Source organism: Talpa occidentalis, unplaced genomic scaffold (assembly GCF_014898055.3).
Source record: "Talpa occidentalis isolate TD23 unplaced genomic scaffold, MPIMG_talOcc4v2.1 talOcc4.10, whole genome shotgun sequence".
In the NCBI taxonomy this organism is placed as follows: Eukaryota; Metazoa; Chordata; class Mammalia; order Eulipotyphla; family Talpidae; genus Talpa; species Talpa occidentalis.
The window spans coordinates 13,710,400-13,737,921 of NW_023600993.1; the positions used below are offsets into that span (position 1 = coordinate 13,710,400).

General features: G+C 34.5%; 1 protein-coding gene across 5 annotated transcripts in view; it reads right to left on the reverse strand.

The window, feature by feature from the left end:
- The window catches only part of TBC1D5 (TBC1 domain family member 5), a 378,633-nt gene that overhangs the window by 327,964 nt on the left and 23,147 nt on the right, over positions 1-27,522 (reverse strand). For all 5 annotated transcript variants that reach the window (XM_054691161.1, XM_037524823.2, XM_054691119.1 and 2 more), the window contains one exon: positions 25,119-25,177. The gene's annotated coding sequence lies outside the window, so the exon portion shown is untranslated. The remainder of the gene's footprint in view (positions 1-25,118; positions 25,178-27,522) is intronic.

Sequence of the window (27,522 nt, forward strand, 5' to 3'; positions counted from 1 at the left end):
GGGTGAGCTACTGGGTATACTTCACTGTATAGCCTTCTTTGGGGGAAATTACAAATAGTAGTGATAAAATATGACAGTTTCCTGACAAAATGTCGCTAACATTTAATAATGCCACCCCCTTAAACTTCACCTGATTCAGGCAATATAACTCCCAATATAACAAAAAGCAATTTTTCCAGTCTCTACTTAACAAGACGAGCCAAAGGGACTGTAAAATTCCTAGCTAATATTTCTTCCCACAATATAATTTTAATTTCTGTGTTCTGTAAGCAGGAGAATAATTAAAATCCATACGAACGTGAGGTCTACCCTAAGCCAATAATACTGAAGGAAAGACCCTTAGTCTAAGGAGACAAATTCTTGCTTTTTCTTGCTACTGTTTGTTGCTGCAGTTACTGAATGGCAGCCAACCTGTGATGATGAAGGAAGCAGGTCTGAAGACAAATAGAGAGAGACAGATATATGAAGCTGGTACCTTGTTCACACAATATTTGAAGACCAAGCCCTACAGCCTCCCCCACCACTGGGATTTCCATTATTGGTGAAAATAAACTTCATTCTGGAATAAGGCAGTTTATGTGGGGGGTTTCTGTTATTCAAAGGTAAAATCACCATAATTTTAACTATTTCCAATTAGGGTCTCCCTATGTGAAAACTATTTAAAAGTAAGAAACTCACATTTTTATAAACAAATTATAAATTTAGATGTATAATGTAATCTTTCTCAAATCCATTAAGAGTTCAATCACAAAAATATAAATGACCAGTTAAGAGGCAAATAAATAATGGGAATAGGCTATTTGATTACACAAAACTGTTTACAATACATTTCTCAATAAAGAAAAATTGAAGTATAACCCAAGGGTGGCTTAATTTGTACAAATTTTGAATAATGTCACATATATTTCCAAAACAGATGCTTAGAGACTTTACAAGGACACTTGGCTCAATCAGAAGCCAGATTAAAGTTCCATCTGGAGCCTAATGGCTCCATGGTTCCATTACAATTACCCAAGTCACCAAAGTGAGCCTTAATGGTTGTACACCACAGAATCTCTCTTGTAAAGGTCTATATCTTGCCCCCAAAACTAGAAAACCAGATACATAAAAATAATTTTGTGTATGCATAAACACACAAAGGTACATGAGATTCAGTAGGTATACAAATGCTCTTTGTTTTCAATGATACTGCACTTTTTTCCTATAGGACTTTTCATTGACTATTCATCAGCAGCTTACCAGGATGTTGTGTCATCACCTTTGCTTGACATGTAAAGGACAAAGGCCTTTTATGTGTCTGCAGAGAATAGCCTAAAATAACTGGAATAATCTCGTTCATGTTGCTCTTTCTCAGGTCCTACCACAAGCATCTTTTGTTTTTTTAATCAGAAAAAGTGAGTGCAGGCATTTTATCTCTTAATTTTCCTGTTTAGAAGTTGTCACTGAGCAACCAAAATTTATAGAAGGAAGTTACTAGAAAGTATGCAAAGAACAACATCTAGGTGGAAGCTACTTAAGGTATGGTGCGTGGTACATGACCTGAATGTGAACTGTTCAAGGCATTTTACAGCAATCTGACAAGGTATGAGCTTTCATTTTATGTCTTTGGATTTTTTTTCAAGACTAGACTAAGGGTCAAAATTAGCAGACTGAATTCCTCCTGAAAATGTCTGTTGATGTAACAAGTTTTGCTAAATGCTTTAAGATAGGACCTAGGCATTATGATTAGCTAAAGTGGCAAAAGGTATTTACATTTGTTACACCGTCAGACCTAGAAGGCATTTGAGAGTCCAATTCACTAGCTCAGTGTTTCACAAGCTGTGACTAACAACACCCCTTAGTTGGTAATGAAAGTAATTTAGTAAGTTGCACACAGCAATTTGTTTTTTGGGTTGTTTTTTTTTTTTTAAATAATCTGGCATTGTGTGTTACATATGGCATGGCATACAAAAAAGCATACACACATCTGCATATGAGTATGAACTGCATATATGTGTACTATTTGATTTATTTTTTTCTTTCTATGTTTCATGGAAAAATAACAAATTAAACAACACCATACCAGATCACAATCTTCACTTTACATAAACAGAAGTTAAGACTCAAGGTCACAGTCAACTAGCAGGCCAGTGCTCTTTTCTTCATATTCCTGATTATGAGTTTACATGCACATCAATGTCTACAGGCTAGTAAGCAGGAAATACAAGACAAATGCCCCAAAACTAATATTTGAAAATCCTAAATTGATTTAAATTTTGTATTAAATTTTTTAAATACAAAAAGTAAAATTTTTATGTAAAACAAGACACTTGATTAAATAAAAACATTTTAATTGCTACAGAAAAATAAGCCACTAACATGCCAGAAGGGTCAATCTTCTTAATGAATAATTTGGTATTAAATAAATATGAAAAATCAACAACATTAAAATTCTACTTTTCCCCTATTAAATTAGCAAAGATAATTTCTTTTAATTATTAATACCTGCTTCTGTCATGTGGGAAAAAAAACCAGAATTCTCCAAAATTGCTGGTGAAACAAAGATTTTGGCTAATAATAAAAAGCAGAGGCCTTATCAATGGACCTTCTTATCCAGTAATTCCACCTCTAGAATTTATTCTATGGAAACAATGAGTGATATATGCAAACAGTATCAAAAGTATTCTGAATATAGTATGATGTATATAATAGTGAGAAATTCTAGTGACCCAAATAATCATCAGTGAAAACTAGTTAATAAACTATGGTACATCTATAGGACAAAATGTTAAGTAACTATTAAGAGAGATGGTGTGGATGTATTTCCTGCCCATAACATAGTGTCACATTTTAAAGTAATATATGTGTATATACCATTTTTCCATAAACAAATTTTTTAAACATTTAATCCCTCTTAATAACCCAATATTTTAGAATAAACTGACAAGACACATTTTCACACAGAATTTCCTAACACATTTTCTATAAGAAAGAAATGACTATAATTTGCTCACACAAGCGCTCATTCGCACACATACATGGGAAAAAAATGGAGGGAGGAAGGTAGAAAGGGAAACAGGCAGATAGAAAGGCAACCAAAATGAACCACAATAGAAAGTGGAGCTATCTAGAGACACTGTTGTTCTAAAATGACTCCAAACAAGCTTTTTGGCAAGTAAAAAGCAGTCCCTGAATATCCAGCGGTAGTATACAAAGAAGACATTAGCCACAGATAGCCACAGACCATTTTTCAACCCCATGCACCCTCTGTGAAAGTGAAAGCATGAATAATAAAAGGCCTACCTTTCACCTAGGAACTGACCAGAAATAGCCAAGACTATCAGGCCCCCGCATAAGGCTGCTAGCGTATTAACAGCAGCCAGTGCAGCTCAGCTGCTAGTGACAACAGAAACAGCTAGCTGTAACTCCTGTGCCACAGAAGAGAGCATGCAATACAACAAGAAGGATGAATGAATCTTGAAAGGCAAGGAGGTTGGGATATTAGGTGCTGATTCCTATGCCACCTGTAGATATGCAGAAAGTCTTCAGCAGTCTGGCACACCAACCGCACACAGCATGTACTCATCTGCTAAGTGTTTCAGGCCCTGGTCCCAAACATGTTCTTCAATACATGTACAAAAGGCAGGGAAAAAGTACTACTCCATTCTACAAAGCTCTCAGACCATTTGAAGGTTAGAATGCTGTAAAACTCAACTAACCTTAACCCTCACATAAAGTAATTAATTTTCTAAGTATACCTATTTTATTATAAATACATACACGACAAAGGCAGTCCCTAAGTGATCAAAAAAACCCAAAGATATTTTCCTGAATGTTAGATGAATATTTTTCCTTCACTGAGACACACTAACCAAAATTTCAAAGGACCAAATATTCTCTTCTAAAAAGAACAGCTCTAAGAAAGTAAAGGGCTATCAAATATTTGTATAGATGATTGAAATATTTGAGTTGCACAGCTTTCCTTCCTAACACAGTTCATAATCTATACCATGGAGGAGAGCTGTAGGACTGGGTGGGCTTGTGTGTCAAATCTAAAGTCAAATACGCTTCTGTTGTCACTTGCAGTTTAGAAGTAGGGCATGTCTGGGATACCATTATACACACAGGATGCTAGATCCAATAAGAGAACTGGCAACTCACAGGGGAATGTTTAATGGACACAAGGACATCTTTCCATGGGAGGCTTCCATTTCACTTTTAAGAAGGATGAGTCTCAAAGACAAATCCTTCTCAACATTTTTTCAGGGACCAGTCCTGCATACCATCCCTCAAAAAGAGTAACTTCTATTACGTCTTTCCCCTTTTATTCTAACATGGCTGTGCCTCAAATATTCATATGTTGGACTAATAATTTTAAGGAAAGTCAATATGACATTGTGATGAACAGAAAATCTAACAACTATTTAAAACATTGCTTCTGTTTAAAAAAAATCTAAAAATTACCCAAGTAAGTCACCACAAATTCAGAGTATAACCCACAATTCCTAATTCATATTTCAAAATTTTCAAAATATCTTATTCAGCAAATAAGCAGAAATTTTCAGCAAAATAAAAGCAAAAAACCTTGGATTCCTGAGCCTATCGCTTATTACTCATGTAAAACTTAGAAAATCATGTATTAAGTTTCTTCTAAACAAAAAAAGGGAATTTTAGAGAAATGCATGCTTCTTACAAACAGATTAATACCAAGCACCATTTTGGACAAAATGGGTAAAGTTAAACTTTATGAAGGAATTATAAATGCTGTTAGTACAAATTCTTCTTGCTTCTTTTCAACTCAGAGATACTTGCATTCCAGCTTTCCTCTTCCATAAATTGATTTATAATACTATACCATTCCAAACAAAGTAAACACATTCAAGTACGCCAAAATGATCAAAATAAGCAAAGGTGAGGCTACAGACACAACCACTGTAATAGTTAGGGTTCTGGAATATAAGCAATGGACATATCCTGGTTATTCTAAGTCAAAAATGAATTTATTGGTTGAGAACTGCATAGTTCAAAACTTAAGAAAAGATTGGAGAATGAGACTTGGGGCAGGAACCAAGGTAAGTAAATCACGAAGTCCCACCTCCACAGCCTAAATGAAGGCTGTGACATGTCACCATTTCAAGAGTCACAGGCCTGGAAGAGGCAACTCATTGGCAGCTCTTAGATCTCCTGCCTATCAGCTCTACAGTTGCCAGGGAGCAACTTTCAAGATGCAGAAGGACCTCATGCCAGCCTTTAGACTTCTTTAGTACTGAGAGGGCATCATCCTCCCTAAACCCCAGGGGTTCTGTTGAGCTCCAAGTAACTGAAACAAGTCTTCTACAATGACCAACTTTGGATATGGGCAAATCTGAAGTGTCTTCACTTTGACTCAATGTATTGCACTTATGGATGCAAGTTTACAAATTGAAAGTTTGTAAAATATATATATATATATATATATATATATATATATATATATGGTTGAAATCGCTAACATTTATTACATTTGCTTGTTACAATTTCTAGTCCATTTCTTAGGGGGAAATTTACTCTGTCTAAAGTGGTTCTATCAACCAATACTAGACTGAGTAATTTATATGGGGTCTAGCAAGTTTCTTAATACACTATAAGTAATGCCTCTTGCTTTATATTCTATCCGTCTGCTAATTTGGTTTCTTGCTTGCCTTTTTTGCTGCAGCTGTGCACCGGGTTAACTGTTTCAATGGTTTTCCTACAATAACCCACAAATTTTTTCCTGATCAGTGTGCTGTATGATTGGTTCTTTGTTCCTAAGATAATTATTTTACATTTGTCTACACTGAACTGCATTTGCCATCTGCTGGCCCAATCACCTAAACAATCCAAATCTTTTTGAATCTGATTGCATTGTTCCTCATTATTTCCTCTAGCTCCAATTTTAGGATCATCTGCAAACTCTGAGATCTTTTCTTTAAAGCTCGGACACATTTTATTTTAATATAGAGAGTTTTTTTTTAAGTGACCCTTTAGACACTCCAGCTGAAATCTTCCAACTTGAAAAGTTTCCACATAGCTTATCCAAAGATACCTTCCAATTACATAGTCAAAGTGCTGCTAGAAACAAAGCTAACTAGAACCCATTTTATTTCATCTTTCCTAGCGTTGCCAGGCTTTTAAAAGTATTATCTCCTAAGTTCTTCTCTTCAAAGTATAAATACTTTTAAGAAATGAAAAATTTGTTTTCTAATATATACATTCATAATTTTTCTTACAGTTGTTTTCCTAAACTATATACAGCAAAATTTTCAACAACCCTGTACAAAGAAGGCATTTAATTTACTCATTTAAAAAATATTTATTGAGTATACATTAGTAGTGAGCATTAAGGGAACTGAAGTATTTTTTAATATTTATATATATATATATTATATCATTGTTCATTTTGGCGCAATGTTTGCTTTCTCCTTTCAGGTGTAGTCCCCGTAAAATTCCCACCACCCATTCACCTGTGCACAGTCACCACAGTCCCTTGTGCTCTTGCCTCCCCTGTTTTGATACCTCTTCGTTCCCCTCCCCTGCAGAATGTCTGTTTTATAGTTGCCTGCTAATTTTGTTTTTTTATTATTTTTTTTCCTGAAGGGAACTGAAGTCTCATAATCTTGATCCAATTATTTATGGCCCCAAACTTCAGTTTCCTACTGACAAAGAAGATAACTTCGCCTTAGGAATTACCCCTTATCTAAAGAACACTATGCTAGATCCACTATATCTAAACTTTTCTATTTCAAATTTCTTACGCTCTTAATTAAAAATCTTCTAATAATTTACTTTTTGCAGTTTTTAATACTATAATACTACATTTACATACTTATTCACAAAATTTGCCCTTCAAATAAAATTTGGCAAATCTCCACACAGTAAATCTTCATTAATTAATTATAATGTAAGAGACCAGATATATTGTTAGGTCTAGGGAGAATTATTAGTTCCATAAACTTCAGTGATTTCTTAGTATAATCACATTTGCATAAAATTTCCCCGGTAAAGCCCATTAAAATTATAAAAATTACAATCATATATTTGCTATCAGTTTGCTATTTCAAGTGATAGGTGCATGATACAAATTCAATTTAAGATCTACTTCTATTCATTCAGCAGTAAGTGAAGATTGCAAGAACATAAAGATAAATATGTTAGTGCTTGCCCTCAAGAAAAGTGGAGTAAGATACAAGTAGCTACAAGGAATAATAGAGGGATGGTCACTTGGAAATGCAGCCAACAGACACTTTAATTTACTCCAGCTACTGGATGAGCAGCTTTGTGAAGAAGATGCATTGTCAAATATTACGATGCCTTTTAAAAATAACTATTAAGTCACAAACAAAAGACAACTATAAAGCACTGATCAAAGTCAAGACAAAAAAGGGGTTTGGTGATAGTTGTGTGTGCTGGGATCATGTGTGCTCTTATTTTTTAGTTTTTTCTGTAGGGAATATACATTAGTCTTATGATAATAAACATTTTTTCTATTATATTATTAAAACCAAATTTTGACCAATAATTGAGTACTATTGCAGGAAATGTTCTGAATAAAAAAAAGTAACATGTATGGAAAAAATTAAGTTAGTAACAAGTATATTACTTGTTACTTATATATTAAAAAACATATAAAAGATCTAAAGAACAGACAAACAAATTCAAAATTTACTAAGCCCCTCCCTTTTTTTTCATGGAAGAACCACAGATTTTGGATGCAATGTCTTTCCTTAGAAGATAAACTTTGATAGTCCATTAAGAAAATCTATTTTAAAAAATTCTAAAATAGTGAATTTGCAACAATTATTAAGTCTTTAAGTTGTAGAAAAAACATCTAACAACTGAACAGTCTGAATTTTTTTAAAACACTTATGAAATGGTACTGATGCTGTCTACATGCATATTTAATTTATATTGTAAGTAACATAAAAGCATGTAATAAAACCACAGCAACAACAACAAAAAAATCAATGACTGTATCAGACAGCCTCCCATTCACTACAATTTTGCCATTAGGGCGGTAATACTCCATATAAATAAAGACCTTTAATTAATTGGGTTAAATTCTGTTAAAAGTCACAACATTGCACATATTAATTCTAGCTATAATTTGATAGACATTTCAATGAAAAACTATACCTTATATCTCCATAAGATTCATAGCATAGGAATGCATGTGAGTGGGGAAAAGAAGAAATAAAAGGATTTGTTATCTGAGGCACAATATTGAGTTTCAATAAAGTTACTAATTCTTTCATATCTCCTTAAATTAGCAAAAAAATCTAACTTTTTTTGTTCTTTAATTTGATGCTCCTATGCTATAGACTATATTTAAATTAATAGCAGCCCATGGTAACTTGAAATCCAAGCTCACCTAGAATTCACCTAAGATATATATATCATGAAATATACACGATTACTATATATTACCCTATGTTTCACCTAATCTGCTAATCACCAAAGGATGAAATTTTACTGATATTAACCTATTAATAGGTTCTACTAGTTTCATAGGTTCCACCAGCTCTCAACTGAAAAGTGTTTTTTTTTTTTAAGATTTATTATTTATTTATTTGTTTGTTTATTTATTTATACAAGCACTGGGGTACAGTCGGAAGCACAGGAGGGTGAGAGAATTCACCAGAGCCAGAGTGGGGAGCAGAACAGGCAGAGTGATGAAATACACTGCTGAGGGGAGCAGCGGGCATGGCAGGAGAGGTCTGCGCGCCATGTGGGACCCTCGCTGGCAGCCGGGGATCGAACTGGCGCTGCAGAGGCTGCAGGCAGCTTTGCAGCCCAGTACTCAACCGCTGCGCCACCAGGGGAGGCCCAACTGAAAAGTGTTTTGACACCAGTCAAAACAAATTCTATCAGAGGCAATATGCTAAGGTTATCAACTAGCACTTGCAGGACACATACATTAGATAAACAATTCATCCTGTATAAACTGGTAAGATTTAAAAATTGGGACATTTCACATAAAAACCCATATTTCTAATTTCTCTACCAAAAAAAAAAAATCAAACATAGCAACTCCTGACCCACTTCTGGAAAAGATTCCAGTTGCCCAAGTTGCTTCTAGCCTCTTTCCTCCTTACTCTCCACTGCTTATCAAGCTGCAGACTGTCAAAAGCTAGGAGTTGTAAACCCTAAATTAGAGTCAGTCAGACCTTGGGACAAATCCCAACCCACGGAGAATAGCTTAATTTCTTTAAGCTTCAATTACTTCATCCATAACAAAGATAATAATGATTAATTATGCAGAGGTTAAAAGTGAAATAATGTATATAATGCCAAACACAAAATTAAATGTTCAATAAATGACAGTTATTATTACACTATTTGGACTTAAATTCCTAAATCTAATTAAGGTTTATCATAAAGATAAACACATCCCTCCATCTATAGATGCCAAAGAAATATGTAACTGCTGTTACATTAAAACGAGTTTAGATATGTAAAATGCTTAGAACAGTGAGCACATACTAAGTTCTAAAAAAGTTGCTGTTTGTAAAAGTAGTAGGTACTGTTCTTGATCCCAGGGAGCTTGCAAGCACACAAGAGCTTAATAAATACTCATGAAAAGAAATAAGTGAGTGGGCCTCCCTGGTGGTGCAAGGGGTTAAGCACCGCACTGTGAAGCTATCTGCAGCCTCTGCAGTACGAGTTTGATCCCTGGCTGGCCAGGGAGCAACACACATGGCACAGCAGACCTCTCCTGCCTCACCCACTGCTCCCCTCAGCACTGTGTTTCAGTCATTCTGCCTGTTCTGATCCCCACTCTGTCTGTGATGAATCCTCTCACCCCTGGCATCTCTGGCCTGCACCCCAGCTCTTGTATTCATAAATAAATAAATCTTAAAAAAAAGAAAGAAGTGAATAAAAGTATGTTTGAATGCATGTAAGACATTATTAAAGTTACTTCTTTGTACATAGGCTTAAAAGTCCTCTCAAATATCCCACACATTTTTATGTTAAAGCTGAAAATCTCAATGAAAACAAAGTTACTCTGCTATATAAACAAACCTCATGTTTGTTTAATACCTGAACATAATTATAAAACTATGATGGAAACAAAAGAGCTGGCCATAATTCCAAGCATGAAGCATGCATATTACATATGATGCGCATAAATTTATTTCCGAAGGAGTTTTAGAGGAGTCCTGTTTCATGATGGCTAGAACCAGATCAGTCTGGGCTCAGCTTTCTTTTAAGTGCTTTCATGGCTGTAAGGATCTCAGCAGTTGAGGTGAGGACCAAGAAGGAATCTCAGTACCTGTTAGGGATATTCAATTCAAAACCTCACCCATTAAAAATGATGAAGAAAGCTCTAGTCAAAAAATAGCAGTGCTTCTCTATCAAATTGTATCAAAAAGATGATTTGATCTTTAGCACTACTAATCATCTGAGTAGTAGTAGTTTTTAATTAGTTTGAAAATAATAAAGAAGCATAGTTCTTCACGTATTTAACAACAGATAAAACAACTTTCCTGGCTAAAATAGTATGTATGTTCCAGATTCCCTGCTCTGTCACAGAAATCCTTTCATAGCACTCAAAAGCAACAAAAGTGACTGAAAAAGAATTATTTCCTTTCCAACCTAAATAAACTTTACACAAACTTGCCTCTGATAATCGACTGAACAAGCCACACCGCCAGCATCAAGGGAGGGTATGTGGATATCTAGCAGGTGCTGCAGTTTATCACAAAGCCGTCTAAAATAATTGGAAGTGACAACCAGCACTACCACAAATGATTTATTAGTCTTTCACTCAGCTTTTCAGCTTCCTCGGGGCCAGAATAAATAATTTACCAACTCCGTATCTCCCAATCATTAATTCTTCCCTATGCATCCAAACTACATTTAACTCTGCTAGGTTCATTGAAATAAAATACACAATCTGAATATTTCTCCAAATATAGAATTATCTGACCATCAGTAAAGGCAAATTTGTCAATCAAGATGTACGATCCAGATGTACAAAATTTAAAGGTTCAAAGTCAGCAACTGCTGCTGCGTTTGAGTGAATAAAACTGAGGGAAGAGGAAACAAAAGCAGAGACTGAGGAAGGGCTCTCCCACAGACAAGCAAAGGTCCAGGTGAGTTTGCAGAAAGCAATGGAAGGAGTAAGTAACTTAGCACACTGCAAGGGAGACTTTAAGCCTCAAGTGTAACCATCTCACAACAGCCACCTCACTAAGCAGCTGTCTCCCTCAAATATTTTCCCCAAGGTAAAAAAAAAAAAAATCTTCCTTCAAAAAAAGGCAGCAATTTTGAAACATGAACAAATAGGGATTTTTTTCCATGCCAAAAAAAAAAAAAAAGACAATGCAAGGTATGATGAGGCAAGGGGTTCATGAGACTATTAGAGACTCCTGGAACTGAACAAAGAACATAAATGTAAAAATCAAAGAAATAAAAACTCCAAAAAATTTGACAATGATGTTAAAAGGTATGTCTATTAATTATGCAGAAAAAACACAGAATGCAGAAAAATCACATCCTAAATCCATTTTTGATGTAAGCTAGTTTTGTCTCATTAAATCAGCATCTATGATTAAAACAGAGATCATTTTTGGTACATAATGTATTGCGCTGTTAGAGGAGCATCTGTTTATTACACAGCACAAACATTTTTCAGCTTTCTGAAACTACTGGTATGCAAGAAATAATCCAGACCTAGCAATTTATTTAAACATTTTTATTTCAGGAAAACTTTCAGTGAAAGAGTTAATTATATTAGTATTCTAATATCTGGAATTCTATGTGGCAATTTCAAGCTGCCGGGCATACAGTCAAAGAATTTCATAAATTGACAGCTTTCTCTTCAATAATTTGAGTATTTAACAATCAAATCGTAAGTGTGTAAAATATGTGTAAGTGTAATTTTGAATATATAACTTCTACCAAAATAAAAAATACATAAAAATATTCCTGACTAATGAAAACTTCATATAAATTTGAAATTATAACACAAGTTAAATTTTTCCAAACTCAAAAAAATTCCACAATGGTCATAAATCAGAGTGTATCCTTTTCAATATGTATTCACTGTAACAACTGTAACAACTATATAACTACCCAGCCACCAAATCATATTGTGAACATTAAACAAAAATCACGTCTTAGTAACACTGAACTAGTGGACCTGTTGCTCCGGTATAATAACCCCTCAAATATCAAAGGTCCTAACCTCCTCTTAGCTTCCCACAGGTGAAAATAAAGCAAAAATATAAAAACTGGGTATTATAATGAAAGGTATATTTTTCAAACAAATGAAAAAAGAGATTTTTATGGTTTTAAATTGGGGTGGGGGTAAGATTTTTTTTTTTTTTAAGAAGCACATGACATGGTTGGCTGCAGGATTTTTTCCAATTGGCTGTTAACAGCAGAGGACCTTCAGCAAGAAGAGAGACAGCAATGCACAGCTCTACTGGCATCAAATGGCCTGAGGATGATGCCTTGTGCCAGAACCTGGATATGCTGCTGTAAGAGCTGATGTCCCTGCAGCCACATTAATAAGAAGTAGTCTGCACAAAGACTCCTGAACTTTGACTATCCATACAAGAGAAAAAGATATACAAACTGTGGTATTAATATTAACTTATCATGGAATATTAGAGAACACTTCAAAATAACAAACCAGGTGTAAAACAGAAGCAAGGAACAGTCCACAATGTTGGGTAAAGGGACAAAAAGGCAAACTGCACAACAATTAATTGAATATTTCACTTAATAAGAGCACAAAATGTTAATGAACAAATAGATACGAAAGTCTATAAACATGGAAAGGAAGGATATACACCAGTCTCAAGACGGTAATTATCTCTGATAAAGGAAGGACTTTACATCATTTTTTAAAATATAGATGGCAAATGTTACATACTATTCTTGATGGTAAATACATGGTTGCCTGTTCAATTTCTCCCCTACACTTTTGTGAATACTTAAAATATTTCTAAAAATATGTTAAATCTCACTATGTCAGTAATTTCCTTCTGAAAAAATTCAAAATATTTTCCAATATCCTTACCTAAAACATGAATCTACAGTCTTAAAAATTATTGGTTTGGTTTGTCTCTACATTCTAAATATTAAAAACTCCAATCTAAAAAAATTAAAAATACTACCCTCTTTTTACAAATGATTTGACTAAGGAGCAATTTCAAATCAAGTTCTCAAGAGACTGCAGCTATTTCAAAAGTGAACTGAGGAATTCTACCATGTAGACCTCCTAAATAAAGTTAAAAACATTCTTCATAGTGGCTTTTTAATAACTGGTTCTATCATTTGTTGTTAGAACAAACAGGCCTGAGAGTCTGACTCCCATTCTTTGGCTATAACTTTCCTGGGGGAATAGGTCACTTCATTAGTGAAATTGCTCTTTTTCATTTTCTTTGTTTACGTGAGGTATTAAACATCTACTTGTTTAAAAAAAAATAAGAAAATTTCTAGGAAGCCTTTAGATGCAGTTAATGAAAAGCTTACTCTAAAGAAATTCAGTTCCACAGTGACAAGCTTTTTATCTTGTATTAAAATTTTCTGCCATCAGATTTCTTTTAAATTCAGCCCCTTTTTACTGACCTTTGAAAATTGGACAGGTCATCTCATAGCGAAATAGAAATAACATACCTCCCATTTACATCACATTTGTATACTAAAACAAAAGTTGAATACACTTTTTGTCACAATGAAGAAAATATCAAAGACACTTAATTTTCACAAAAGTGAGAAATACTCTTTCAAAGTAGCACCATCTGATTTAAAAAATTACTGGCTTGTTATCTTAAACATGAAATCATATTCAGCTTATATTGATGTTTTCTATCTGAAGCATGTCATGCAATATTGTAATTTATCTCATAAATCTACTAGAGTGTGATCAAACCCTATCAACTCTGATTGGCATAAATTTGAAACAATGAAGCAATCACATCTGTTAAGCAGTTCTAGCTTTCTAGAAAACATCTTAAAAGTTTATACAATAATATAATTATATTTCTTTTCTCTGTAAGACCTTTCTGCACTTAATTTAAGCTTTTCATGAAGTTTTTTTTGGTGTGTGTGTGAGATGGATTCACAGTATAACCTGATATATGAAGTGGGATGCAAAATGAAAGATAAGGAGACAGAGGAAGCATGGGAGATTGAGTGATAGTGTTACTGTGAAATTCAGAAAATGTGTTAATGAAACTCCAAATGAATTACAAGACTTTGAGATAGGGAAAAATAAGTTGATTTGATGAAAAAATCTAACTTTATCTTGAAACTACTCCTGAAAAACAATGTTGAATTTAAATAAAAATACATAAGCATTTAAAAAAAAAGAATTTAAATCATGCTTTAGAAAGCAAGGATTACCATATAGCAAAAATTACCACTTACTTTTTTTGGTGCAAAATCCCTAATTTTTGAAAGTGAATGATTTTATGAAAACACTGTAATAGTATGTATATGAGTTAATAGGTGAAAAATATCCCAAAAATAATTCTATGTAATTTCAAGGACTCTCCTTACAAGGAAGCAAACTCAAGAAGACAAATCGCCATACTTTAAAGATACCAGGTCTATAAACTACAATTAGACAAACGTATTAAAAATAAAATTGAAAACAAGTTACTGATCTTTGTTGCCTTTATCTTCATCATGCCTAAGATATGACTGAAAAATATGTGAATATTCTTCTTAAGAGAACTAAATTGCTATAAACTCTGTCTGGACCATTCACTAGTAATTAGTCATTAACTCTTTTGAAACAACTCTTATTCCAATGTACTTTCTACTTGTTACTCTGTACATGCATATATCTTTTTTTTTTAAGATTTATTTATTTTATTTATACAAGCATTGGGTACAGTCAGAAGCGCAGGAGGATGAGAGAATTCACCAGAACCAGAGCAGGGAACAGAACAGGCAAACTGATGAAATACACTGCTGAGGGGAGCAGAGGGCACAGCAGGAGAGGTCTACATGCCATGTGGGACCCTCGCTAGTGGCCGGGGATAGAACCAGCACTGCAGCCCAGCGCTCACCCGCTGCGCCACCAGGGGAGGCCCTGCATATCTCTTATTATCTTTCAAGAAGATACCTGCATATCTTTCAAGAAGATACCTTCTCAAAAGTGAATATCTCTTCAACTTCCCTTCAGTCAATCAGGGCCTCATATGTACTCAATATATACCTTATATATTGATTTGTTTTCACTTATATAAAGATGTGAGTCATGACTGGAAATGTTTTAAGTAAAACACTTTCTCTCATTAAAATTAAAATTGGTGGTGGGTGGGGAAGGGCAACATACATCTGAAGAGATATGATACTATACACCTCTGTCATACAGTGTTGTAAAGCAACATTACTTCAATAATTTTTTTTTTAATTTTAACATAAAACCAATGAAACAAAAACAACACTAGGATCAAAGGAAAACTTCCCAGAAAGAGATAAAAGGTAATCCTGATGGTACAATTTGAACTCAAGACAATGACAAAGATCTTTTAACAAAATAATGTGCTCATTCAGATGTTTTCCTTTCTGTGGATATGGCAAGTTTTCAAGTAACAAACACATCATGATTTTTGAGAATTTTTCATTTTAACTATTTGCAATAATTGGAATGTCATGCTAACCAAAAAGATAATACTTTTTCCCCAATCTTGTTTCTTTTCTATGATTCTGTACTACCCTCCATAACATATGAAGCTATCTAATACTTATCTGCTTTTTAAATATCTTGTAGGGGCTCCCCAGTGGTGCAGTGAGTTGAGCGCAGCGCTGCGAAGCTGTCCGCAGCCTCTGCAATACTGGGTTTGATTCCCGGCTGGCCAGGGAGAAACCCACATGGCATAGCAGACCTCTCCTGTCTCGCCTGCTGCTCCCCTCAGCAGTATACTTCGGTCCTTCTGCCTGTTCTGCTCCCTGCTCTGTCTCTGGTGAATTCTCTCACCCCCCTGTGCCTCTGGCTTGTACCCCAGTGTTTGTATAAATAAATAAATCTTTAATAAAATCCGTTTTATTAAAAATAAATAAATATCTTACAGCTTAATTCATTAAATACATCAAGAAAGATACTTCTTTACATAGACCCTCTCATAACTCCTTGGTAATTTAGCTACAATATAAAGACACTTGATTACCACAGGACAAAAACAGTATTAATACTTTACTAAAAGAATTTTTTCATTTTTTATGTTTTAAACACCAAATGAGTAAAATTAACTATAACTCTTCTAAGAAAATTCTACCATCGCTACTTATCTACCTCATTTTTCTATTTTATGTTTTCATTTATGTAATAAAAACTATGTTTTATAGACATTGGTAAGAATAAGACAATTCCTGCCTTTATGACAAAGATAATCAGAAAATCAAAGCTGTTATCACTGAGTAATCAGGGAAAGATTTCAAGAACTGCATCTGCAGGATGTTTGCCAGGAAAAGAGGAAAAAGTAGACAATGTATAAAATGTCTAATTCAACACAAATTAACCCAATGCATGTATTTCCTCTGTCTCTCCCAAAGCCTCAAAGAGATCGTATTTTTTTTTTTTGGACACTACAGAAATAATGAATCAAAAGAAGAAACTCATAAGAGAATTTATAGAAGACATTTGGGAAAAGAAAACCATTGTGCCCACAATCCAGAAACACTCAGCCTCACATATCCCACCTTTACTCTCCTGGAAGCCAATGTCCAATGAACAGAACGGAAGAAATAAACTTAACAAATAAACAGGGGTGGGAATAATTCAAGATAACCCTCCCAAATTGAAGGAAATTTGTTTCCAGAATAAATGGGTTCTCTGAGGACCAATAAAAGTAATGAATAAGGGCCTCCCCCGGTGGCACAGGCAGTTGAGCGCCATGCTGTGAAGCTGTCTGCAGCCTCTACAGCGCCAGTTGGATCCCGGCCGGACAGCGAGGGTCCCACATAGTGCGGCAGACCTCTCCTGTCGTTCCCGCTGCTCCCCTCAGCAGTATACTTCGTTAGTCTGCCTGTTCTGTTCCCTCCTCTGTCTCTGGTGAATCCTCTCACCCTCCCACGCATCTGGCCTGTACCCCGGTTCTTGTATAAATAAATAAATCCTAAAAGAAAAATTTAAAAAAAGTAATGAATAAAATCCATTCCAAGATATGTCATCACAAAATTTCAGAGATTAAAGGTTCTAAAAACTTCAAGAACCATAAAAACAGGTGACACACAGTAGAAAAAGGGTATTTTAAGGAGCAAAAAGGCAGTAGGTTTCTCAGTGGCAACACTGAATGCTGTGAAACGAAGTGCTGAAAATGATAAAGAAAGTTATCGATAATTCTATACCCAACCAAATTATTAGCCAAGCCTGAGAGTAAAATAAAGTCATTTCAGATAATGAGGAAGTAAAATCAAGGGGAAAAAGATAAATTGGGACCCATAGATGAAGAACAGAACAAAGCTATCCAACCTCTTAGGACATCAAATCTTTGACCTTCTTCTAGACTGAGGTAACACATCACAACATAACTATGAATGAAAACAGCAACCAGAAAAAGAGTAACCTCAGTAACTAACACCAGAGGAAGTATTTGGAGTAAGTAACAAAGATGTTAGTAGAAATATAAAACAGGTTTAAACAAACTAAACTGATTATAGTTATCAGTTCCTCCCAAAATTAACACTGGAGAGCATTAGTTATTTTTCAAAAAAAAATTTTTTTTTTGAGGCATGTTTTATTTATTTATTTGTTTGTTTGTTTGTTTTGTTTATACAAGCACTGGGTACAGTCAGAGGTGCGGGAGGGTGAGAGAATTCACCAGAGCCAGAGTGGGGAGCAGAGCAGGCAGAAGGACCGAAGTACACTGGTGAGAGGAGCAGCGGGCGGCAGGAGAGGTCTGCGCGCCATGTGGGACCCTCCTCTGGTGGCCGGGGAGCAGCCAGGGATCGAACCGGCACTGCAGAGGCTGCGGGCAGCTTCGCAACCCAGCGCTCAACCGCTGCGCCACCAGGGAGGCCCAGTTATTTTTCAAATTTTAAATAAAAAACTGCACTAACCTTATTCCAGTGCTCTCTGGATCAAAAAAAAAAAATCTTATCTTTTTATCCCAATATTATGCATACTTCTTAGGCAGTTAATTTTCACATAAAATATCAAAGAAACCAGGGTAAGTCCCTATATTCCTAAAAGGAAGAGTTATCCTAGGATATTTAATCCTACATGAATATTTTTTCTTCCATATAAAGAGCTCAAATCTAGCCTGCAAGCATCCTTTAAACACAAGATTTGATAGCGCTTTCAGAAATAAATGCACATTTCTAGACCTGTGTTCTCAAACTCACCAGATTCCTATTCTAGGTTCCTATACTATCCCGAAATGAAATTTAGAGATAACAAAACCTAACTACACATAGAATTTTTTTAATCATTATTAATTCTCTAAAATATTAATTTCATTATATAAATGTTTAGGCATAGCTACTTAAGATGAGAGGATAAAACATTCACATATCTGTATTTATGTTTATAAAAATGCCTGGATTTAAGAGCGGGAAAAAGCTCACAAATCATTCTCTATAATAAGTACAAGGAAATGAAAGAGAACTTTAGAATAAAAATTAGTTTTGAGATAAATGATCACAGACAAAAAATGGAATGTGAAGAGAAAGAAAGAAGCTAAAATGAAATAAAGATTAAATGTCAATAAAAATTGCATGTTGGTAAAATGGAAAAATTATGAAATGTAGTATATTAAGTGGAAGTGACCTTGGTTTTATTTCTAAGTGTTGTGTCAAAATAACTACTTTTGCTGAAATGTAACACAATGTGGTTACAACCTATCCCAGAAATCCTAGCACATAAGGCATATATCTATAAATACTCTATTATTTAAAAGTACAACACAGGGGACTTCCAGGTGGTGTAGCAAGTTGAGTGCATCGCTGTGAAGCTGTCCACAGCCTCTGCAGCACGGGTTCGATTCCTAGCCAGCCATGCAGAATCCCACATGGTGCGGCAGACCTCTCCTATCTCGCCCGCTGCTCCCCTTAGCAGTGTATTTCAGTCAGTCTGCCTGTTCTGTTCCCCACTCTGTCTCTGGTGAATCCTCTCACCCTTTCACGCCTCTGGCCTGTACCCCAGCTCTTGCATAAATAAAAAATAAATCTTTAAAAAAATTTTAAAAATAAAAATGCAACACAGAGATTATATTCTCCTACATTAGAAAATAACAAATGAAGTCAGTAAAGAAATGTTATATAAGAAATTACAGGGGGGCCTCCCCTGGTGGCACAGGCGGTTGAGCACAGTGCTGTGAAGCTGTCCGCAGCCTCTGCAGCACCGATTCGATCCCGGCCGGCCAGCAAGGGTCCCACACGGTGTGGCAGACCTCTCCTGTCGCACCTGCTGCTCCCCTCAGCAGTATATTTCGTCAATCTGCCTGTTCTGTTCCCTGCTCTGTCTCTGGTGAATCCTCTCACCCTCCTGCAAATCTGGCCTGTACACCAGTTCTTGTACAAATAAATAAATAAATAAATAAATCTTTAAAAAAAAAAATACAGGGAAGATCTATAATTGATTATTAGACATGTTATTAGAGTCATACTGGAGTAAGCAACATCAAAAATTTTTAAAAATTATAAGCAATTTTAACAATGCATTTATCCTTAACCTAAAAAATAAAATTTTAATATTTAGGATGGTAGTAATGAAATACCTTCAAACAATCCTTATTAGCTAATAAAACTCAGTGAGAGTCATTGACTCAAAATGTAAATCCTGCTATGAGTGAGACGATCTGTGTGGAGATTCCTCAACCTGCTAACGATGGAGCTTCCATATGACCCAGCAATTCCACTCCTAGGTATTTACCCAAAGGACACAGAAACATTAGTTCAAAAGGGCACCTGCACCCCTATGTTGATAGCAGCACTATTTACAATAGCTAAGCTATGGAAACAACCCAAATGCCCAAAAATAGATGACTGGATCGAGAAGATGTGGTACAGATATACAATGGAATATTGCTCAGCAATCAAAAAAGATAAACTCATGCAATTTGCAGCAACATGGATGGAGCTGGAAGGGATCATGCTCAGTGAAATAAGGCAGAAAGAAAAAGAAAAATATCAAATACCCTTTTTTATATCTATTTGCCATCAGTGATTATTGAGCTACAAATAAGTTCATTACCAAACCGAAAAATTTTTCAACTATTTAGTTAGAATTGCTACGAATAAGGAAGTAGAAAGAATGCATAAAAATACATACAATTTTTTTAAAGACCCATTTATTTATTTATACAAGCACTGGGCACAGTCAGAAGCGTGGGAGGGTGAGAGAATTCACCAGAGCCAGAGTGGAGAACAGAGCAGGCAGACCAACGGAAGTACACTGCTGAGGGGAGCAGCGGGCAGCAGGAGAGGTCTGCGCACCATGTGGGACCCTCACCCAGTGGCCGGGGATCAAACCAGCACTTCAGAGGCTGCGGGCAGCTCCGCAACCCAGTGCTCAACCACTGCGCCACCAGGGAGGCCCCAAAATACATACAATTTGAAGAGAATTTCTTTATTCTACTTAAGCTTCCGATAAACATGACCCTCCCCAAAAGTGTCTGAATCTTTGCGTCACATTTTATAAAAATTTGTCACTATTATACACTGAAGTACTGTTGCTTCATATATGAAGAGAGTTTAACCAAGTAGACATTCCAAAGTTCTATGATACTCAGAACAGTTTTTTGTAGTCTGAGATTGTTCCATACATCATATGACAGTCTTCTGATTCTCAGCCATTAAATGCCAAAAACACTCCCATGATCTCTGTGATAAGCAAAATCACATTACTAAATTCTGAAATTCACATTATGGGCAGTGCCACCCTTGATTTCTGTTATTGAAACACATTTTTTTCTCTTGTTTTCCCCATCATGGTATGCTTTTAAAAAGAAAAAAATGTGTTTCAATAACAGAAATCAACACTGTAGTAACTATACTAAAAATCATACAACAGGCCAATTTTACCCTCTTCCAAACACCCTTTCTTCATCCTATGTTTTTTGGTACTGTGTACTGAGGATGACTTACAGAGATGTAATAACCACTTAAGAACATATGTATGTTCTTTTACATATGCTTCCTAAATAATTTTTCCTATAGATGACCATTTTTAATATTCCATCTTCTACTTAACCAAGTTAAAGTCTAAAAAGAGGATCTACTCAATAAGCTGTAGATGTATAAATATGCCATGATTAAAGAATTTCATTTGTATGATTTTTATTTTCTGTTTTTGTATATTTTTGTTCTTATATTATTTGATTCCTATTGTTTCGGTTAGCAATATCAACACTAAGGTGGTCAATACTAAGATGATGGGTTTACTCAGTATAACATCTAGCATGATTATAGACTCATATATCAATTTTATTTCATATCTAAAGAAATCCTTGCACTATTAGAGGGCCCCTTTTCATTCTGCAAATTCTAAGTTTAATAAAGCTCTACTTAATTAGTCCAGAATTCAAATACACACTCATGCTGAATTTTCCAACGCATGGGAGGCAGGGAGAAAGACACCTGAAACACTTTCATGAAAGCAACTTTAGTTGCTTTCTTACATCAGTGTAGGGTCCTGAATGACTACACATGCTATCCACAAAATGTTGAGATGTAAAAGAAATCTTCTGTTTAACATGACCTTTGGCTGTACTTTTACTTGCCACAATTACAAAGTAGCTCCTCTCAGAGCCAACGCATAAGCTCTGTTATTACTCTTTAAGACTGGTGGTTGAGTGCCGTGCTGTGAAGCTGTCTGCAGCCTCTGCAGCATGGGTTCAATCCTGGCCAGCCAGCGAGGGTCCCACATGGCGTGCAGACCTCTCCTGCTGCCCGCTGCTCCCCTCAGCAGTGTATTTAGTCGTTCTGCCTGTTCTGCTCCCTGCTCTCGCTCTGGTGAATTCTCTCACCCTCCCGCGCTTCTGACTGTACCCAGTGCTTGTGTAAATAAATAAATAAATAAATCTTTATACCTACTATATTGGCAGTATACCATTTTACTCTCAAATTGTCCTGAAGTGGAAGACAGAATATTTGGCCACTCTAGCAATTCTAGTATTTCATATCACCTAAGTCATATACTTTGAGTATTTTATGATACAATGTGAATTATTCACTTGAAAACTAACTGAAAACTTTGAGTGATACATACTATCCCTTGTCATTCACACAAATGCAATTACTTTTGACACTCATACCAATATCACACAAACTCTGCTGCTGTCTAATCTAAACCCTGCTTTCTGATGCACTTTGTGTGTTTCAGACACAGAATAGAGGCCTTCCTTTGTCTTTAGGTAGCAAGCAGGGTTAGAAAGATTTCTCTTAGTTTCACACCAAATTCATAACTTTTCTCCCTTACTCTGGAGGCTCCCCAAAATTTTCTAAATAATTTCATTTAAGTATTTAAAATTACAATAGGTTACTTTCTTATCCTTTTTAAGTTAAAACACTTATCTGTGCATTAAACACTATATATAATCGTATCAATACATTTGTAGTCATTTTTACAAAACTTAGACATCAGACACTGAATCACTCCTTTAACAATATGTTTTTATGTGACCCTGATAACACCATTATTTTTATAAGGACATCAGATTCAACAAAACAGGAACCTGGAAATGGTCTTGAACTTTAAACTCAAAAAGATCTGATCTGTGTATAGGACATCCACCAGGCAAACATACTCTCTCCCTGAGGCATAAATTCTTCTGTATGTAATTCTCATCAACCACACAAGATTACAAGAATCAAATCACAAAATAAAAGAAGCTCAAATACCGCCTGTTTAAAAAAAGATGACTGAGTGTAATGCAAAGTGAATATATTTAACAAATTAAATCCATTATAGATAACTACAGTCTTAAAAAATAAAATTAAAACAATTGTTTAAAATCTACATTATACCATCTAAATATACAAAACTAAATAGCTAAGAAAGACCCTTGAGAGTCAGTGTAAATGAGTCTTAATCCCAGTACCATCTCTTATGGTCAGCTGTGTGGTAATGAGCAAGTTACTTAATGCCTCTAAATCTGTTTCCTCATTTGTAAAACAAAGATATAATAGTACTTACCTCACTGTGAATAACAAATAATACTGTGCTTGCACAAGTATGCAATAAATGTTAGCAAGTATTATGATAATTTCTATTAATAATTTTTTCAAAACAAGTCCTAAAAATTATTTTGATGTGACAAGGAAATTTCACACGTGTGTGTATGGGTGAGTAGGCAAAATGTGTATCTTCCAAAGATCACCTATGTGACACAGCTAGCAATGCACAAATACATATTAATAGTGTGGGTTAGGTATATTATCATAACAATTAATATAACAGAGCTTCATTCAACTTTGAATAAGCAGCTTTTTCTTCTAAAGGAGTTCCCACTGGCATACTGAAGCACATTTTAAATAAAATTCCATATCTAACAGTCTGTGGTTGTTCATCTCCACAACAGAAGAGTCACAGATATGTACAATACACACATTTTTTAATCCATGTATATATATCAAAGGAAACCATTTCCTTAAATGCAAGCATATGAAGATACTGAAGCAATATACCAATTAAACTTTCATATATTCAATATTTCAAAATAAGAAATTTGGGTATACGTATGCATAATTTACAACTCTATAGAATAACCTGACTGCAGAGGCCATTTTCACATATTTCAAGAGCATCCTAACTTGAAATGTGCAATACTCCTTCTCCCTGAAATGTAAAAACTGTTAAGTGCACAGTAATTCACTGCAAGCAAACACAGAAGACCATGTTGCGCACATGGGGAACTCATTTACCCAAACGCCTACTTTAACCTATCCATTAAACCCACTCAACAAAAGAGCCCTAATAATTGTACTACCTTCTGAAATAGTCAGAAGAAATACCTTATTTTATTGAAAATAGAAACTACATAAGAGAATTATTGGCTCAAGTCAGGGAAATTATAGCTTGCATTTGTAAAGACCTCTGTCCATTTTAGTTCAGTAAAATAAAGTAGTATCAAACTTTCCATAGCAAATATGATAGGGAATAAATATCATTACAATTGACATAAAAATCTACATAACTATCATGCTGTTTTTAAAGATACACATATAGTGGGGGATTTAGGAAAACAAAGGATACATCAGTCAAATTATGCCTTAGAGATCTTTGTCTGCAGTGGACTTTATTTCTCTGAACTCTGCTAAAAATAATCCACTAAGTAAAACAGATTGGCCAGTAAAAAAAAATAACTAAACAACACCCCATTATTTATTGCAAAGAAGTAAGAAATACAGACCTGCCCTTTAAAGGGACAAAGGATAATGTGGACTGGAGCTTTCCTGTTCAATCTCAGTTTATAGATGGGCTATGTCATTAATTTGTAAGTGATTCTACAATAACTGCACTCAACACACCTCCAGTGACCCTAAATAGGTAAATTTAGAGCTAAACAAAGCATAAATGAAATTTTATCTCTACTATAAATTACTAAAAAGAAAATACTCATGACCACTGCAATGAATATACTTTTGCCTTAGAGCTAATACTTTAATTTTAAAGAACCACAAAGAAAAAAAATCAAAAACTAGTCAGTAACAATGCAGCGTCTAAAAGCAATAAACTCAAAATTAAGTTATAAATAATTTAAAGCATGTCATGAAGATGTATTAATAATTCATCAGATAAATAATTTACTAAATAATCAAATAAATAAATAATGAAATACATAAATAAATCAGCAAATAAATAATTCTGCAAAATAACCTAAACAATAAGTCACCCAAACAAATCACAAACCTACAAAACTACAATGATTTTCTGGATTCTGATAGTTTTAAATAAGCAATGTACATAAACTAGATCAATCCTTGTTAGAATTAGAAATATTTTTCAATGCTATTGGTAAAATCCTCACCTCAATACATAAGAATGCATTTTCAATTTTTAAAAGACTGCATAGGATTAGATTTCATAAATTATTAATATGATTATAACATATACTCCTTTACGTTACGTATAATATCTTTGCCTAACATATTTTCCCCAAACAATTGGATACTTAAAATATTCTTAATCTACACTTCTTTTTCAAAGCAATACTTACGTATAATAGTGCTACAGCCTCTCTGATAGTTTTCCTATCTTCAAGTCTTTGGAAATTTTCTGCAGGGGTAGAACAAAAAAGAATAACCTTAATTATTACAGATAGCCTATTCACTAGTGAAAATGTTTTATAATTTCATAATTAACGATGGTTAGTGGACATTATTAGTAGTCAACAATGTCAAGTTTTTAGTAGTTTTTAGCATACTAAGTACAGGCTGACACAGGCCAGCTTCCTCTACTGGAGCTGACACACAAGCTGTTACAATTGGCGGGATTTCAGACTTGAAAACAAAAACTTCGAAAGACAAAATGAATGGCTGATCCTCAGTTTGAGAAACTCGAAATCCTTGAAAAAACACATGAGGTCATTTAACTGTTATGATTTGAATACACCAACAACCCAATTAGGACACCACAAAAAGTCAAAATACAGCTGACCTCAAAAATCTGTCTTCATTTAACATTTATTTAAACTTTTATCTACCCACAGTATAGTACACTTTAAAGTCATAAATAGTAGAACCCAAACTATGTACTTCCCCATAGAGAGAAGAAATTTGTAATAAGTATTTGATACACTGGGCACAACTTTCTGTAGGATTACAGCGAACACCCTGGATAAATTATTTATCCTTGGGAGAAGTGTTTGGGAACTCCTTGTACTTTTTGCTTATTTTTTCTGGAAACCTAAACTTCTATAAAATTTTCTAATTTTTAAAAATGTGTGTCCTTTGCTTATTTCACTAAAGTTCTGATTAACTTTCTCAAAATCAATGCTTTAAAAAAAAGTTGTTACAGTTTTTTTAAAAAATTTGTATGTCAAAATTCTTTCAACAAATATGAAAGCATTAAAGTTACATTTATGAACTCACCCTGTCAAATCGACAGACATAAGACTATAAAATCCATAAGGCTAGAAGGGATTATTCTGATACAACATAATCCTCAATAGTTGGTGGTAGTTCACATGTTTTATCTAAAAGTTATCAAGTGTCTCTGAAATAACATTTGTTATTTCCTAAGAATCATTAATATCTGAAATGTTTGGTGTTTTTTCAAATATTTGACACACATCTAACTGAAATATTACAATAACCTTATAGGACCTTGGTTTTATAGGATAGATATAATGGTTATATTCTTGCAAGAGAAAAAAACATGGTGAAGAGCATCAAAAATAGACAAGAAAAAGTATGTAAATTGAATGTAACAGTTTAAAGAGAAAAGATACCCAAAATCTAATCAATGGCTGCTTCTTAGCAACATTCTCCATAGCATAAAATCGAAAGGACAGGTATTAGGTATACATAGCAAATAAACTAAAACAAATGATACATTAATCCATTTGATTCACTACCACCAAATTAAAACAATTTAGCAAAATTTTTAAATTCTGTTCATTGAATCTCAGATTCATATGGTGCTACCTCTAAGGATATGGTGGGGGGTAAAAAAATCAACAGTTGAGTGACGAAAATCAGGTGAAAGTAAAGGTTGAACAAGACAAAGATTGTTGTCCATATTTAAGCAGTAAGAATCAAAAGTTGAAGGGCAAGGTCTTTAGATAAATTTTTCTCCAAACTATTCCATAGCTGTATTAATTCAATATTAATGTCTGAGTAGATAAATGACATAAAGCATCTTAAGTTGGTGACTTAGAATAAAGCAGGATTCAAGTTGGAAAGCTATGGTAAAGTTTATTTTAAATGAATTATTTCAACTAGACACGTAGCTAGACTATGAGAATATTTGGCCTTATAATTAAAAATCTCTCCAGCCCACATCATGTTTAACTAACCACTAATATATTCTGATATAAAGAAGAAGTAAAATATTCCATGGTACCTTTTTGAGATTTTTAAGGAAAGTTATAATTACATTTGCATATATTCTTCTGAGCTGCTTCATGTCTTCTTTGTGGAGAGAAAAGGGCAGGCTTTAAAAACACACCAACATATACACACCCATGTTTAGAAAATGTTCCCATAATTTAAGCTTTTCACTGGTACTTTCTAATTCCTACTTGAAGCATGAAAGTGAGTAAGAAAGCAAATTAAAGGAAAATATCGCTAAAAATTAATGTACTTTTAGTGAAAGCAAAATGCAAAGAGTTTTTTAATTTCATCCATTTAAACAAGTCACAAAGTCAAAATTCTTCACCATAAACATTTGCCAAAGTCTTAAAACTGGGGAGAAATAAAGGCAGGCAGTTCACCTCTATATATTAAAAGAGGATTTGAGCTTACTACAGAAAACTGTAATACTTAAAATATCGATATCAGAGCATTAACATCTGAAGTCAGAGAATCACAAACTTTCCCACCAAAATACCCCTAAAACTAGTACCCCAATAGACAATGAACTTAGATTAATGGGGATCTGGAAGTAGAATCCAAAATTGC